Source organism: Tamandua tetradactyla, chromosome 5, assembly GCF_023851605.1.
Source record: "Tamandua tetradactyla isolate mTamTet1 chromosome 5, mTamTet1.pri, whole genome shotgun sequence".
NCBI classification, from domain to species: Eukaryota; Metazoa; Chordata; class Mammalia; order Pilosa; family Myrmecophagidae; genus Tamandua; species Tamandua tetradactyla.
The window spans coordinates 41,387,464-41,404,266 of record NC_135331.1 but is presented as its reverse complement, the minus strand read 5'-3'; the positions used below and the strand labels follow the sequence as shown (position 1 = coordinate 41,404,266).

Below are 16,803 nucleotides of genomic sequence, written 5' to 3'. Positions count from 1 at the left end.
GAAGCATCATAAAATCTACTAATTAGGCCCAAAGACAATCTGAATTAGTAGTAAGCCTGAATCACATATGATAAGGAAATGTGGTTTTATTACTTTACAATGAAATAAAATAACTTCCACAGTTAGAAAGCTATTTCCAAGTGCAAGTTATGCTTGACAATTTTTCTACTAAATGGATAATTTATAACTTGCATCATTGGTCAACTGATCACTTGCTGAGAACTTAACATTTGTTGAGAGCTCAACAAAAATGCAGTAAATGTCACCCTTTCCAAGTTACTAGTTTAGAAGTTGTGGAGAATTCTGATGAAAACAAAGCCATCTTTCTTGTTCTCTAGGAGTTTAGTTCTGATTGGGAAGTTATTTATAAGAAAAAATAGCTAAGAATAAAAAAATGGTTTACAAGTCTATTTTCTGCTTTAGGAGTTCTGAGAGCTGTAAGATCAAAGGAATTACTAAATGCTTCATGGACAATATTGCCTTGACTGCAGTGGAATAGCAGATATTTCTTATATTTTTGAAAACATGGAACTCTCTTTGGAATAAGCCATACAAGGCCTATCTCATGTAAGTAAAGGCTTTTTTATTGCAAAAGTTTGTGGAGACCCAGGGCTCGGGCTTCCCCTCCATACTGAGAGTAAGTCACTGCACGAAGCTGCCAAAGTTACCAGGGTAGAAGTTAAAGGTCAACTGACTTCCTTGGGGAGGAAAAGAATGTACAGATGGTATCATAAACCACTTATCTTGTAAAGCATTAAAACTCCTCTCCCCTGATATGTTGATAACAAATCTCCAAACGCCAGTGTCATGAGACCCTGCTGAAACTGTTCTCTTACCCTATGGAGAGTCCTTGTCCTAAACCCTGAGAAGCTGCTGCTTGCACCTCCCACCTTTGCGAAGCACTAACTTCCTGAATGGCTGCCACTGGGAAAAATCTCCTGTTTGTAATAAAACTTCTGTCTGACTCCTTGCTTAGCGTGTTCTTTGAGCTTAGGGCTGCACTGACCTGAGCCCTTCAAGAGCTGGCTTAGAACAGAGTTTGAGTAAGGAAAACTATTTTTCCAGGTATAAAATAGGTAAAGTTCAGTCCAAACTGAGGGAGAGATAATCAAGGTGGAGATGATTTCATTGAAGGCACTTGCATTCATGACATTTTAAAAAATCCAACTTTTAAAATAGTAATGACAATCCATGGCTATTTCCAATTTAATAAGAACAGTTAAAGGATCAATATTAAGTGTTATCTGTTATTGAATATAGGGCTGGCATGAATTATTACTCAAGCTGGTGGCTTTCTCTGGGACATTATGATTCAGGAGAAAAACAAGCAGGCTGAGGCTCAAAAGATGAATTTGTATGCTACTCTCTACCAGTTTTGTGGCTGGGAAAGTCACTTAAATCTCTGAAAATCAACTTGTGTTAGCCTAAATAATACAGTATCAAAGGGAAAACGTATTTTAAAATCATTTTGTGGTAAAGTAAAATAACTTTAGCCATTAGGAAATGGTTTTCAAGAACAAGTTGGAAGACTAAAGCAAAGTGTTCTCATCTGTGAAACAGATCCTAACTAACCTACCTCACAGGGTGTTTGTGAAGATTAAGGAAGTTGAAGTGGATAAAATAATTTTAAGAGGAAATTTTTTACAAGCTACAGGACCTTCCTATTAACCTTTAGTTTTCTTTTCCAGTGGCCTTCAGCAGCAAGCTTATTCTGAAAATAAGCATTCTGTTCTAAAAATAGAAACAAATCAAAATAAATTTATTGATAATATAATTGATTGCTGTCATTTTCTCCATAATTCATTGCTGTCATTTTTCTCATGGTTTGGAGCACTCTATAAAGACATTCTATAAAGACATGCACTTTCCTGCACGTTGCTGAAAAAAAATAATAGTAAATCAACAATTTTGAGCAGTTGGGTTGACTTAAAATGTCAGCATTCGGTCAGAATAAAATGTAGAGTAAGTGTTGGATTGCCTGCCATGATTTCTAGCCACATAATTTAGGGGTCCTTTTCTCAAAGTACTACCACAGAGGTTAGTTTCCATACTGGTTGCTCTTGTGCATGTGGAAGAGGAAAAAAAGCAAATAACAAAACTTAATGCTTAAAGGAAAAGTCAGCCACTGTCTTTGGAGCATTTTCAAAAGGAGCTTCTAAGCTTCCTTCAAGATCCCCAGGCCCTCTGGGATCAAATGGTTTACTTTGGCCCATGTATCACAGATAGTTTGTAACTTCCTCTGTGCTTCCCTTCCTCCTCTCGTGCTCCCAGAGAGAGGACACACAACACTCTGGAACTTACTGTGGTTTTCCAAGTTGCTGTGAAGCCAACTCCGTGCAAAGGCCAAGGAACAGCTGACGATGTCCCTGGGCTTCCTTGCTGATACATCACGCCCTACTTAGGCTTTTCCAAAAATTGCAAGCAGTTTTCAAGTGTTCCTCGTTGGAATGAGGATGATCTTGGATCTTGCCTCATTCCAATCTTATACACTCCCTGAAAAGTGACTTTGAATGCATGTGTTTAGATAACTTCCCATTGCATGCAGGGGGAAGTACAACCCTACAACCTGGCCCCAGTCTCCCTATTTGGTCTCCCCTCTTGCCACTCTTTCATACCCACTCAACAATTTCCCCACAAGAGCTGTCTGCTTTACCTGCTCATGCATGTTCTTACTTTCATGATTCCAGGCTTGGCTCAGGCTAAGCTCTCTGCCGGAAATGTCTTTTTTTTTATCCTCCCTGAACAGCAAATTTCAGTTCATACTGTCAGCCCCAGCCCCTCCTTCCTCTTTCAATTGCCCTAAGGAAGAATTAGCTTTTATGCCACAGAATACTGTGTAAACTTCTGTTGGAGCCCTTGTTGCAATATGCAGTACTTTATGTGTAATCTTTCTACTTTACTGAATGAAAGGTAAGCCTGTGACATGTGACGGCAGAACTCTGGTTCATCCATTCCTATCTCTATTCCTTCAGGGACTGACTGACCTGCCGCCAGTTATGTACTAGATACTTCCTAAATAGTAAATGAAGCTGTTTTAAAATTTTCGTTGAACCTATCAGAAACAGAAAACACTTTCTGCTGGTAAAATAGCAAGGGCGCTAGGCCTTCTCTGTGTAGTATGTGGGATTATATTCTTTGAACATACTTGAAAACCACAAGGGAAGCCATTTTTTTTCCTTTGAAAACAAATATCAGGTGTTTCCATGAGATATTTTCGTTCATGGGGAGGCAGGAGACCTCCGTGGTTAAGAGTTTGGAACTCTGGTTGGCTGTCTGGGTCGAAGTCCTGGCTGTACTGCTTATTAGCTGTGTGTCGTTGGGCAAGGTACTTGACCTCTCTGTGCCTCAGTTTCCTTGACTGCAAAATGGGTTTCATTTCCTATCTAATTGCTAGTTGGGTGCAGAAAAAAAAAGTAAGGAGAAAACAACACGTGACGCTTAAAATAAAACTCTGTCCCATGGGGTTGTTGTGAGGATTAAAGGGGTTAATATGGTTTTTGTTTTATTTATTTATTTATTTATTTTTGCATGGGCAGACACCGGGTAAATGGGTTAATATTTGCCAAAAAAGTGTATAGATCAGATCTGGCACACAAGTGTTCTATAAGGACAGGCAATTGGTAATTCATTGAAGGGGTGAGGTTTTTATTCATTCATACAAACATTTTTTGGGAGTTTACTGTGTAATAGACACAGTTCTGGGTCCTAGAGATAGGGCAGTGGATGACATAAATAAAAATCCTCTCAGGCAAACAAACTGGTAAAGAAAATATGACGTGCTGTGAAGAAAGTTAGAGCAGTGAAGGAGTATAGGATAAAAGAATTGATTTTTTTAAACAAAGCGGTCAGGGAAGGCTCTTGGAAAATCCTAAGTATATCTGGGAGAAGATTATTCTAGAAAAGGGAATAATAGCGAGAGCACAGGTCCCTGGCAGGGACACATGGGAGGAAGAGCTTTGCCCACGGTGGGTGGAGCAGAGTAAACGAGGAAAGGAGCGAGGGGCTGGGTCACAGAAGGCCAGAGACTGCCTGCTGGGGGGCTGTGAAGACCGCCCCAGCTTTGTACGCCAGAATTAGAGGTGTGCTGTGCCCTCGCTTAGGTTTAGAACGTGCCTAGCAGCCTTAGGGGTGACACCACTTAAGCATGTAGAACAAATATGAGGTTACTGCAATAACACAGACTTAGTGATTGTTTTCTGCAAACAAAAATGCCTAGTGGACAAATACTGGGTATGCATTTATCTGTGTTTAACAGTTATTTTCCCACCTTTTCTCATTCTAGACAACGGACATCAGAAACGGTTTCAGCTGTTGAGATCCTCATTCATTCTATTTACAATTTACTTAGGACTTTTCTTTGTTTAGTAGCCTTTCTTTAAACCGTCTCTGGTACCTTATGATGATATTCTTCATAACATTTGAACTAGAGTCAGTTGTGTTCTCTTTATTCTCTTTATACTTAACTCTGAATTACATTTTATTCCTAAATGGTAATCAGTGATTAAACACCAGGAATGTTCTGAATGGCTTAGGAAAACTTCAGATTTTAATGCAAATTTAAGCTGAAATCGTAATTTTTACACTTTTTTTTATTGTATAGTATAACATTTATACAAAGCAAAAATTAGAAAAGCAACAGTTTTCAAAGCACTCTTCAACAAGTGGTTACAGGACAGATCCCAGAGTTTGTCATGGGCTACGATGCAATCCTCTCATATTTTTCCTTCTAGCTGCTCCAGAATATAGGAGGCTAAAGGGCTTAAATACTTTTTTTTATCATCACAATTGACTTTTTTTTCCTTTTCTTTGTGAACAATAACATATATACAAAAAAGCTATAAATTTCAAAGTACAGCACCACAATTAGTTGTGGAATGTATTTCAGACTTTGACCTGGGTTACATTCACAATTTTAGGTTTTCACGTCTAGCTGCTCTAAGATACTGGAGACTAAAAGAGATAGCAATTTAATGATTCAGTATTCATATTCATTTGTTAAATGCTATCTTCTATGTATAAGTCCACCCTCACCTTTGATCTTTCCGTACCTCTCTTTGGGGTTGTTTCGGCTATGGCAATTCTAAATTTTTGCTATTGGAAGGGTCTGTCACTAATATGAGATAGGGAGATGGAACTATGCGATGTTCTGGAGAGGCTGGGCTAGGTTTCAGGACTTATCTGGACCAGGGACCCATCCGGAGATTGCTCTAGTGCCTGGAACCCTTGTGGAATCTTATATATTGGCCTTGATGTAATGTCCCACATATGGGGGAGGGCAATGGAAATCATAATATTTTTTATATCATTTATGTCTCTTTTATCTTTTCCATTCTCCTTTCCTTTTGATACCTATTTTCTTCTTCTACAATAAAGCTACCACCTTCTAATACCTTTGTTCATTCTTGCCTCTAATTTGCACTCACTGCTGCCACCTGCCTCACCTTCTCTTTCTCTCTCTTTCTCCCCCTGCCCTATCTTGATCATCCCTGATCCCTAGATGAAACTATTGACTACTCTTTCCATTTTTATTCAGGGTATTTTCATAAGTTTTCCCATCAGCACCAGGTCATCCTTTTTATTCAGATTTTATTTTTTATTCCCTAAAACCAGCTAATGTCAAGTGTCAAAATAATGTCTTGGTAAGTTCTGTATAAATATTCACAAGGGGTGGGCAATGGTGGCTCAGTGGCAGAGTTCTCGCCTGCCATGCCTGAGACCTGGGTTCGGTTCCCAGTGCCTGCCCATGCGAAAAACAAAAAAAAAATAAAAAAAAGTTTGCAAGTAGGTTTTCATGTCCTTCTCAGGCACATTTTTCAAGATCAACAAATATTGGCTGATAGTTATGCTGCTTAAGTAGCTGACCTTTCAAACGGTTGGTGCTAAGCAATGCTCAAAGAAATTTGTACATCACTGTTTACTGGAACTGTGAATTGTAGTTCAGTTGTGAGAAACGCTTGTTTTCTTACCCATGTGTGTATATAATTCTTTAAAATACTTCATTGCTATTTGTTTAAAACCCAAGCTGCTGAACAGAGGAGAAAAAAAGGATAGAGTTGTACAGTTACTGTTACTAAGCTTCTGGAAAACTAACAAAGGGAAAACAACAACAAAAAATGTTGGCATGAGTTAACCTGATTTTACGAACTAAGTTTGAGAGGTCACCGGTGATTAGTTTGGGAGAAATAGCTTTACAGAAGCCAGGTGAGTTGGACTGACTGTCTCAGTGAAATGCAAGGGGGATGCCTGGAATGTTAAGCTGACGTAAACCCCAGCAGCATCTCCAGCAGCTGTACGGAATGGAGCTGGTTTCAAATGCCTACCATCCTGAGGAGTAATGACAAATGAAGAAAATCTCCGTCATGGGATGTTCCTCTTGATTGTACAGAGAACCGTGTAAGTCGGTGCATGGCGTTTGGTAAGAGACCTGAAGGATAAAAACAGACAGGTGAATAAATTGGCTAACGGGATGGTCAAGTTTTACTGCTTTCATCTCATACTTCTGAAGAGACCCACTCCTTTACTTGCTTGTATACCTTAGTTACTCGAGAAAACAGTAGGCTTCAGATGCAACATCCTCTTCTTCCACCTGAAAGAAGCTTCCTCTCATTTTTAGTTTTCCAACTCGGAGCAACTGCTCTAAGGGGATGGCCTTAACCATAGCGCTTCAATTGGCAATGATTCTGAAGATTCCAAGATATTGGAGGAAAAGTTATTAAAGTATTTGGCAGAGAGGCTGAGAAAACTGAAACAGATTTTGTTCAGAGTGACTGTACTTGTTTACACAGCACCGACACTGTATGCCAATGTTCAGTTATGCTTTAGTGTTATTTCTAGCTCTCATCACTTTGGATAATGCAGCAAATTTTAATAACGGTATTGAATGATTCCAGGCTGGCATTTTTCATGAAAGTCTTCTATATTAATGTGGGGCTATTTGGTAGGGGGTAGGGGGAGCAGGACAGAGGTCAAGTCTGCTAAAATCCACACCAAACAAAACGACCTCCCCTAAAAAATAAACCCCTAATGTGCTGACATTTCCCTGTAAGCAACGTGGAACATTTTTTCCTGAACAGGAAAGGCAGAATTTTTAATTTTGCAATAGGGAATTTCATCTTTTCTAACCAGAATTTCTGACCTGGGACCTTGAAGTAATTACCAAACATTCACTAGACATATATCTTTTGTCCAGGCTTCTTTCCTTCCCTCTAGAGGCATATTTCCAGCTTTCCTGGGACTCCTTTCCCTCAATATTTCACACCCATTCTAAACTCACTCTGTCAAAGATGGAGCCACTTTCTTATGCCTCAACTTGGATTCTCCTATTTTATTTTCTCTTTTCGGTTATGGCAGCACCAGCCACCCAAGCCACAGGAGTGAGAGTAATGTTTGCCTTCTAGTTTTACCTCACTCTCCACATCGAATTGACCACACCAAGGCCTGTAAATGCTAACATTTCTCTTTAAAAACTGACCACTCGATGGGCCACTGTGGCTCAGCAGGCAGAATTCTCGCCTGCCATGTGGAAGACCCGGGTTCGGTTCCCGGTGCCTGCCCATGCAAAAAAAAAAAAAAAAAGACAAAAAGCTGGCCACTCCTCTCCATTGGCTCTACTTTGTGCAAGAACTGTGCCTAGTGCTCAATTTTTGAAAGTAATTTTGATTGGCTCCTGTGAGCTAGGCATTGTGGAGAGCACCTGGGATTACAGAGTGAAGAAAATAAAATCTGGAATCATCGATTTACGTAAAAAATATATTTATAACTCCCCCCCCAACCTATCTTGCTACCATGGAGATCAGCCTTAAAAAAAGGATACATTTTTCTCGGGCTTGAAATTGACTCACCCCACCTTCACAGAAAGTTCTGTAAGACCTGGTCCCTGCCTACTTACATTCCGAGTCTTTTCTCTTGCATTTCTCTCTCCTCCTGTCTCATATTTTATGTTCCAGGGCTATTGAAATGGCTCTGTGCTTTTGTATGCGTTGATGCCTTTGTACAATGCTGTCCGTCTATACCGGATACTCTTTCTTTATATTCTCATTCAAAGCTCCACTCAAGCTGCCGTGGATCTCCTGTGCATTGGGGGCAAAGAGGAACTATGAACTGCCTTACTCCTTTTCCTTACTTTAAGGAGAATGCTTCCAATATTTCACCGTAAAGTATATTTTTGCTATAGATTGTTTTGGAGTGATTACCTTTTTTGAAAATTGAATTTATTTTGTATTTTCAAACCAAAACAACATGCGAACGTGAACATTCTTAACATACAAACATTCCGTGTATGGTATACAATCAATGGCTCACAATGTCATCACATAGTTGCATATTCATCACCATGATCAATTTTTAGAACATTTGCATCACTCCAGAGAAAGAAATAAAAAGAAAAAAGAAAAAACTCACACATACCATACCCCGTACCCCTCCCTCTCATTGATGGAGTGGTTACCTTTTTAATTCTTGCTTGCTAATAATTAAACATTATGAATAGTTGCTGAATTGTATTACATGCTTTTTCTGAATCAATTGAAATAATCTTTCTTTCATTTTATAATATATTACTCTTCTGATGCCTAGTACAGTTGGTGGCACTTAATAGGTGCTAATTTTTCTGAAAGTGTGCATGAATAAATATATACAATATAAACACAAAAATTCGCATACTACGGAAAAATAAAGGGGATGAAGTTTTCTGTTTTGTTTTCTATCTCAATATTGAAAGAGTAAATTGTTTGAGCAAATCCTTCTAAAACACTCAAGTTAGCTCTAATATAATAACACATAGAACATTGCATCCAATGTGAGTCAGCCCAAGTACCTCAAACCTCAGAATTATATTTCCTTTAACTCATCTTTAAACTTCAAACCAACATAGTAAATCTTGCTAAGTTAATGCTGATTAAACTAGTGAACCAGAAAATACTCATTGTGACATGGGCTGATGTGTATTGTATTAACTTACATTCTTTAACAGAATATTATATTTTCAATCACTAAAAACATAAGTCTAACAAACTGCCATGCACCGATAAGTAATTAGTGAATGTTTGAGTTTGATCATTCAAAAAGATAAATGTGAGAAAATAGTTATACTGATTGTTGCAGAAACACATTTTAGAGAAACATGCTAAAGTTAAAGCTGAAAATTCTCAAAGGGTGGTAATTTAAGAACATCTATATTTAATTTTTCTCCAGATGTTCGATCTTAAAATTCAAATAATTCAGAAGATCAAATGCAGTTTTTCTTTCTCCAATAATGCTCGATTCAGCAAACTAGTATTACTTATTCTACAGTTATTTGGCAAAAAGAAAAACAAAATCCTGAATGCTACTAATACTTATGACTGAACAAGAAGCAACTGTTGTAACAGGATATGTCAAATAATAGTAAAGTAAGTGCAATTTACTGAAAAATCTCCATAAGAATTATATTTCAAATCTCCAACCCGTGACTCTCTTTGAAAATTCCTCTGTAATAAACTAAGTTGGACAGCCCTTATTGCTATAATGAAAAACAACCTCATTAAAAAATTTGATTGCTCACTAAGCACCTTTGATATGACATTATATTAAATATTGTTGAGACAAAAACCCTAAGTCACATAAATAATGCAATATGGAACTTTGCCATCTACAGAACTCTTTCCCATAGAACAGTGGTTCTCAATCTGATGCTTCTTTAAAATCACCCAGATAACACCACGCTGACCCACTTTCAATGACTTTTTTCTTATAGCCATTCTGTTGATGGTGCATGAGTAGGCACAATTTTTTTGTAACATATCTGAAAGAATATGAAGTGGGATGTGCAATTCAAGTGCCACCAAATGAGTGAAGACTGGGCAGCGGGGGCCTTACTTATAGTGTGAACGGGAGTTTGAGAAATAAGCAGTGCTCGGGTCAGTGTGTAGCTTTTTTTTTTATTTTTGTATGCTACATAGCGGGCTCACGTTGCATTATTTTTTCCATGTGAATATCCCATTACTGCAGCACCATCTGTTGAATTTTTGTGTTGTTATTTGTTTGTTTTTTGGGAAGTGCATGAACCCAGAACTGAACCCGGGGCTCTGCATGGCAGGTGAAAATTCTACCACTGAACCACCCTTGCACCCCTGTATCTTGATATTTTTAAAATAGCAATTGTCAAAGTAGTTTTGTTAATTATTTTTTGTTTGTTTCGTTACCATCTCTTCCTATTAAGAGGAGAAAAAGTTGATGAGCAATTTTTTTGAATAGAGGTAGTCAATGGATTAAGTGTATTTGTACGTGTCAGAAGTTTTAGTTTTTTTGTTCTGATTTTCATTTGGGAGAAGAAATTTTTTTTTAATTAAAAAGATAGAAAAGCACAAGAATATATTCTAAATAAGGTATTGACAGACCCTCAGTAGATGAGATAGACAAAGAGGAAAAAATGGTAAAATAGTGAGAAATTCAGGAACAATGTATTATTTAAGAGGAAATATATGATAAAGGAATAAGAGTTCCTAAAAATAAAATAGAGGAATTGCTCAACACTTAACATTTTGTTCTTTCTCCTTTTGAAAATGCATTGCCTATGTTATCGCATTGCTCCTGGATTAGAACATTCAAGTTCTGGGAAATAATAGCCATGTTAATGTATGTTTCTTGGTGTATTTCCTTTATGGAATGTTTCCTACCATTTTTCCTTAAGAAAAATCCTCCTCTTACTACAATAGTTTTCGTGGATCTGAGATGTTGACTTATGAGAATATTCTATGTTTTTCCATTTTCCCCTGAGGCTAATGTGATGAAAAGAGAATAAAGAAGATTCCCTCTCCCTTGCATGTGGACTAATGATGAAATTCCTTGGTAATAATTCAATACACACTCCACCAAGAGTGAATTTCCATCTAAGACCTTGCAAAATTGTTTCCTCTACATCCTTAGCTACCCTTCATCTCAATGGGAAACAAAAGGATGCTGACAGACTAGATATGTAAAGTCAGTATGATGGTATGTTCTGGAATATTCAAAAACATTTACATTGTTAAGGAAGTTAACCCCTTTAAACATGTCTGTTTTTCTTTTTTTAATTGAAACCTCATTTGAGAAATTTATAATTTATGAGAAAGCTCTTTACCATCTAAATATGTAATACCCTCTAGCGGCTGCTTCTTTATATTGCAGGTATAGTTTTAGATCCAGAAGACTTGTGTCATATCCCATCGTGTTCCATTTTTCCTAGGGATGGCAAAAGTCAGTCTTCATAGTTAGCCATCAGACTGGTAAAGACCATTTTCTCCATTTCTTGTAGTGATGGGCTCCAAGGTATAAGTGCCTATTTCCATATTGGAATAGACTTCCAAGTTGGTGAGATGTCTGGAAATTTTCTTTTCTTTCAAGCCCTGAACCAGATACCCAGATGACCAAGGTGGAATTCCCGTGCATGAGTAGCTCACCGTTTAGGGGTCAAACCAGAGAAAAGCACCCACAATCAGTGTGCTATGCTCTACAATGTGAGCACAAAGGAAGCAGCTACTACTTGGCAGGGGCCTCTGAGGAGAACGTCCCAAATGGGGTGACGTTGGAATGCAATCCTGAGGTCTGTAGGTGGCTTGTAGAGGTGCGTATATTTCACGCAAAAGTAAAAGAGTTTCGGATGTTCTGGAATAATGGTAAGTAGTTCATGGTTAGATCCTAGAAAAGTAAGGCAGGAAAGGGGTTTTGGTATGTTTGTTTTGTTCTCATGAGAGAATTGGGGAGGGGACACAGCACCATCACATTTTGTCCCCCCAAAATGAACTCTAGTAGACTGCAGAGTATAGACTAAAAAGTGAGAGGATAATTAGGCAGCCATTGCTCTGCCCTAGATAATGGTATCGAGGGTCATCTAAGGCATTTGCTGTGCAAATGGAGGGATGGTGGGACCCTCCACTGACACCGGTGGACAATGGGATGTGGAGAGTGTCAACAGAGAAGGAGGCTCAAGTAAGACTTGTGGTTTGGAGAAATGAGTGAGTGGTGATTCCTTAATTAAATCAAGAATATGTGAGCAGGAGCAGTGTCTGTCAGGTAGGGAGTTTTACTTTGGACTTGTTGAGGACAATTCTCTCTTCTTATCTCCCTGGGAGAAAGAGAACTGTACCTACAAGTTGGAGCTCCTTCCAAGAGCTTGCTTTTAAGCAAATTTCTTCACTTGATTGGTTGGTATATGAGAAAAAATAAAAGTGAGACAGATCACATATTTGAAAAGACATAAAAAAAAGAGAAGACATGCTGTTGATCATTAAGTGCTCTTCCAAGGATTCAGTGGTTTGGTACTATAAGGAACAGGTATTTCACCAACACCAAAAACAGTCCAAGTAGTGTATAGACGTTTATTTATGGAAAAGAATATAAGTACATTTTAAAGCACTCTCCTCTGCATTTCAGCATCACATTATGAAAATCATCAATATAGTCTTAATCACAGAGTTATAGTTGTTTATGTTGAGAGCATGAACTGAGTTTTATAAATCTTTGTATTTCTAACACTTAACCCAATTATTAGAACATTGTAAGGCCTCAAAATTATTTTGTGAATTTAAGTACCCATTAAATAATTTTTGTACTATATATAAGTTATGTAATCAATTCCTTTAAAGCAGGTCTTTATTTCCAATTAAAGAATATCTCATTGTCATTTTGGACAATGGAATATATTTTATAAATGTAAACTGTTCAGAAGGCACTCTCGAACATGTGACTGCTATTTATTTCTGAGTTGCTATGTCACATTATGCTGCTTATTTCCTTGATAGCACATTAAAAGATCTGTCATTAATTTTGATTATTTCTTTGTTTTATATATATTTATGTATGTTTCCAACCAGAGAAGGGGGGTCACCTGTCTAATTTACTCTTATATCTTTGGTATGTGGATGGTAATCATTCACAGTTAGGTGCTTGTTATATTTGCTTCTAGTGAAACAATTAAGGAATTAAAAAAAATCACATTATACAGCCCTTTAAGAAGAAAAGATGAGGACTTATTTGTAATAACAAAATAGATACCTGGCATAATTGTTATGAATAAATCCTTAGCTATTTCCTAATAGTAATGAAAGTTGTAGCATTTGGAATCTTATGTTTGCCAGGCACTATATTTGATCTTTAGTCTCGTTTAGCTTGTTCAATTACAAAGAATTTTCTAAAGTGGACATTAATTTTAATATGAAGAAACTGAGGCTTAGAATGCTTATGGAACTTGCCCAAAGTCACATAGTTGAGTCAGGATTTCAATACAGGTATGTCAGGTGCCGAACCTCTGTTCTTTCCATTATACCATAAGATGATATTCTTCATTGCAGTTAAATTTGTTTTTTTTTACCAAAGACTTAAAGTTTCATTAAATTTAGAGCCTGTTTACAAAATAAGTAAGTTTTCTTCCTCTGTATCCTCATTATTGACCCCAAAACATTGTGAATAATTGTTCTCTTGAGACACAAGGAGAATAATAAAACTCGATGTTTTCCTCTTCGTTGTCTATGGAAACTTAACCTTCTGTTTTCTCTGTGTACACAGAGGAATAAATGTCACATTGCCAGAATTATTCCGAAGATTTATATTATGTTTCATACTTCAAATAAAGATTATCTCCCTGCAGGCCAGTTTGAATGAGTTTTTCCAGTGAGCATAAGAAAAAGAAAACTAAATCTAAGGTCAAAACCACTTTTTTGAAGAATCTATGTAATAAAAATGCTTCTTTCCTATAAATCCTATTGAAATATCAAAAGGACTTTTCTAGAAATGAATGAAATGATCTTAAATTTCATATAGAATAATAAAGTCATCAATAGTCATGAAGCATTAAAAAAAGAAAAGAATGAGGAGAATCTTTATTGATCTAGAGTGAATTATGAAGCCACTGTAATCAAATCAATACGGTGGTCCATGGGAATAAACAAATAGATAAGTAGAGTGAAACAGAAAATCCAGAAATAGATCAGCATAAAGAGAATTGAAATATGAAGAAGGTAGAACTTCTGCTAAGTTGAATTGCACAGAAACAAAAAGATGTGGCAAAGGGGGCTTCCAACTGAAAAAGAACTGAAATTTTTCCTGTTTCATGTCATTTCCAAAAAAGCACACTTCACATGGATTAATATTTAAATGTGAAAATTAAATAATGAATATCTTAGCATAAATCTCGGAGGCTACATATACAGTCCTGAAGTTAGAATTTATGAAGCACTCAGTGCTTCATACCTAAACATTGCTGAAGACCAGATGGAGCAACAAAACGATTCTGAATAGAAACCCTAGAGTACAGGGTATACAATCTGTACATTTCATTCACAGATAACGTCTTCAGGCCTCATTCCTCACTTCGTGCACATTTTTGAGTATCTGGCACTTAATTCTCTCCCACTTCATCACCTTATTTTTCAACCCACAGAAATAATAAAAGCAAATTGGAGGGGAAGAAAACAGCTACCGCAGGGAGCAGCATGGCGTAGTGTTTAAGAGTTCATAGGCTTTTGTGCTTCTGCTTCTTTATCAGTGCAATGGCGGCCCAACAGTGCCCATCTAATAGGCTGGTTTTGAGCATTACGTGAAGCCATATTGTAAAGTCCTTAAATAGCCCTTGGAACATAGTATGCAATCAATAATCACTAGCTGTATTGTTAGAGGTAGACTCACTACAGCCGTTAGCACTTGTCCATGGATAAACTCATGGAAAGTGGGGATGGCAGAAAATCTACCAAAAAGCAGGTGTGAAAACTTTGACTAGCATGGAAATCTTGGGTTTATTTAGTGTAGAGGAAGAGCATTTACAAAACCTAATCCAGCCTTTGAGTATAATAAGATTACAGCAGAGTGTGATAGTGGATATAGAGTATGACAACCTTAGATCACTAAATATTTTAATTTATATTTGGTGTATCCTACTTAAGAAAATTGAAAAGTTTATAATCTAATTCAAAATGATTCCTCCTACACATTTACCATATTTAAAAATGGTTGCTGCTTAATCTCCAGTTATCCATACACCAATAATCTGAAATAATTCATTATTTGAAGGTGATAAGAAGCTCAGGCATAAGCTTTGGCAAGTGATTTATTTTGTATTACCTTTTTGTAGGATGTTTATTCAAATATATGAATGGTAAGAATTTTTAATATGATCCATTAAAATTTAAAAATGTAAATTATAAATTCATTAGCATTGAGTTTTTATTTCAAAACCACATGCATTATCACACTGAATCTTCGTTAAAACACTAGGGGGGGAAGTTTTGGGAAAATGGAGGAAGAGGGAGGGAACTGCAGAACCGACTTCTCTCCAGAAGCAGCGAGGTGCTAAGCAGAAACTGTCCGAATCAACTGTTTTGGGGCTGCAGAGACCAGGGGAGTCCAGGGGAGTCCTGGACTGAGAAACCGTGGTCAGAGATGGAGAGATTCCCTCTGCGGCTCCTGGAACCCACGCCTCACCCTAGAGGAAAGCAGAGGTGAGTGGTTCTAATCCTTGCCTGGGGGACTGCCTTGGACTGCGATTATGCACGAGTCCTCAGCCCCAGTTACAGGGGGCACGCAGTCCTCAACCAGATATTGGGATCTCGCTGTTCCAGGCCTTCCTGGTCAGATGCCACAGGGTCTATCGCTTCGACCATGCCAGAGGCAGAACTGGCGAAGAGCCCGAAGGGCCGAGAACAGGTTGCCGAAGCGCGCCATCTGCTGGGAAGGCCATAAAGTGCAACCTGGTGATGAGGAAGGAAATAAAAAAGGCTTTTTGTCATGTTTCCTGACCCTTTCCCAGGGCCCTTTAGATCTGGTCTGCACCCCTGTATGGGTACCTGGCCCTGTTTTGGCTGGGAAATACTGACGAACTAAATGTCAAAGAAGCACAAAGAAACACAAACCCAATCCACAACAAAATCCTGAATAAAAGAGAGAAACTGACCTTCAGAATAAACTCATCAGGATAAACAGGTGCCCAGATACCAGCAAAAAATCACAAACCATACTAAGACTCAAGAAGATGTGGCCCATTTAAAGAAACAAAGTAAAAAGTCACAGGAGATACAAAATTTGGGACAACTAATCAAAACTATTCAAATGGATCTCCTAAATCAATTCAAGGGGATGGCTAAAGGGATGACAGATATTATGAAGACACTGGGTGAGGATAAGGCAGAATTTGAAAGCATACAAAGAAAAATAGCATATTTTGTGAGAGTGAAAGACACAATACATGAAATTAAAAATACACTAGAAGGCAGGCCATAGTGGCTCAGTAGGCACAGTTCTTGCCTGCCATGCTGGAGACCTGGGTTCAATTCCTGGTGCCTGCCCATGCAAAAAATAAAAATAAAAATAAATACACTAGAGTCACACAACAGCAGATTTAAGGAATCAGAAGAAAGGGTCTGTGAACTAGAGGACAGTCATCCAAATTTGAACCGACAAAAGAACAAATGGAGAAAAGACTGGAAAAATTCAAGCAGAGTCTCAGGGAAATGATTGAAAATATGGAGCTCAGAAACACATGCATATGGGTGTCCCAGGAGGTGAATAGAAGAGAAAGTGCCAGAAAGAACATTTGATAAAATATTGGTTGAAAATTTCCTAAACCCTATAAAAGCCATAAATGTACTTATCCAAGAAGCCCAACATACTCCAAACAGAATAAATCCAAATAGACCCACTCCAAGACACATCCTAAACAGACTGTCAAATGCCAATGATGAACAGAGAATCCTGCCAACAGAAGAGAAAAGTGATTCTCCACATATAAGGGGAGCCAAAGAAGACCAAGTACCGATTTCTCATCAGAAGCCATGGAGGCAGGAAGGCAGTGGTAAA

At 37.8% G+C, this 16,803-nt stretch overlaps 1 long non-coding RNA gene across 1 annotated transcript in view; it reads left to right on the top strand.

Moving 5' to 3' along the window:
- LOC143682377 (uncharacterized) overlaps positions 1-16,803 on the top strand; it is an 80,684-nt gene that overhangs the window by 10,173 nt on the left and 53,708 nt on the right. The window contains exon 2 of the long non-coding RNA XR_013175105.1: positions 424-567. This is a non-coding gene — a long non-coding RNA (uncharacterized LOC143682377). The remainder of the gene's footprint in view (positions 1-423; positions 568-16,803) is intronic.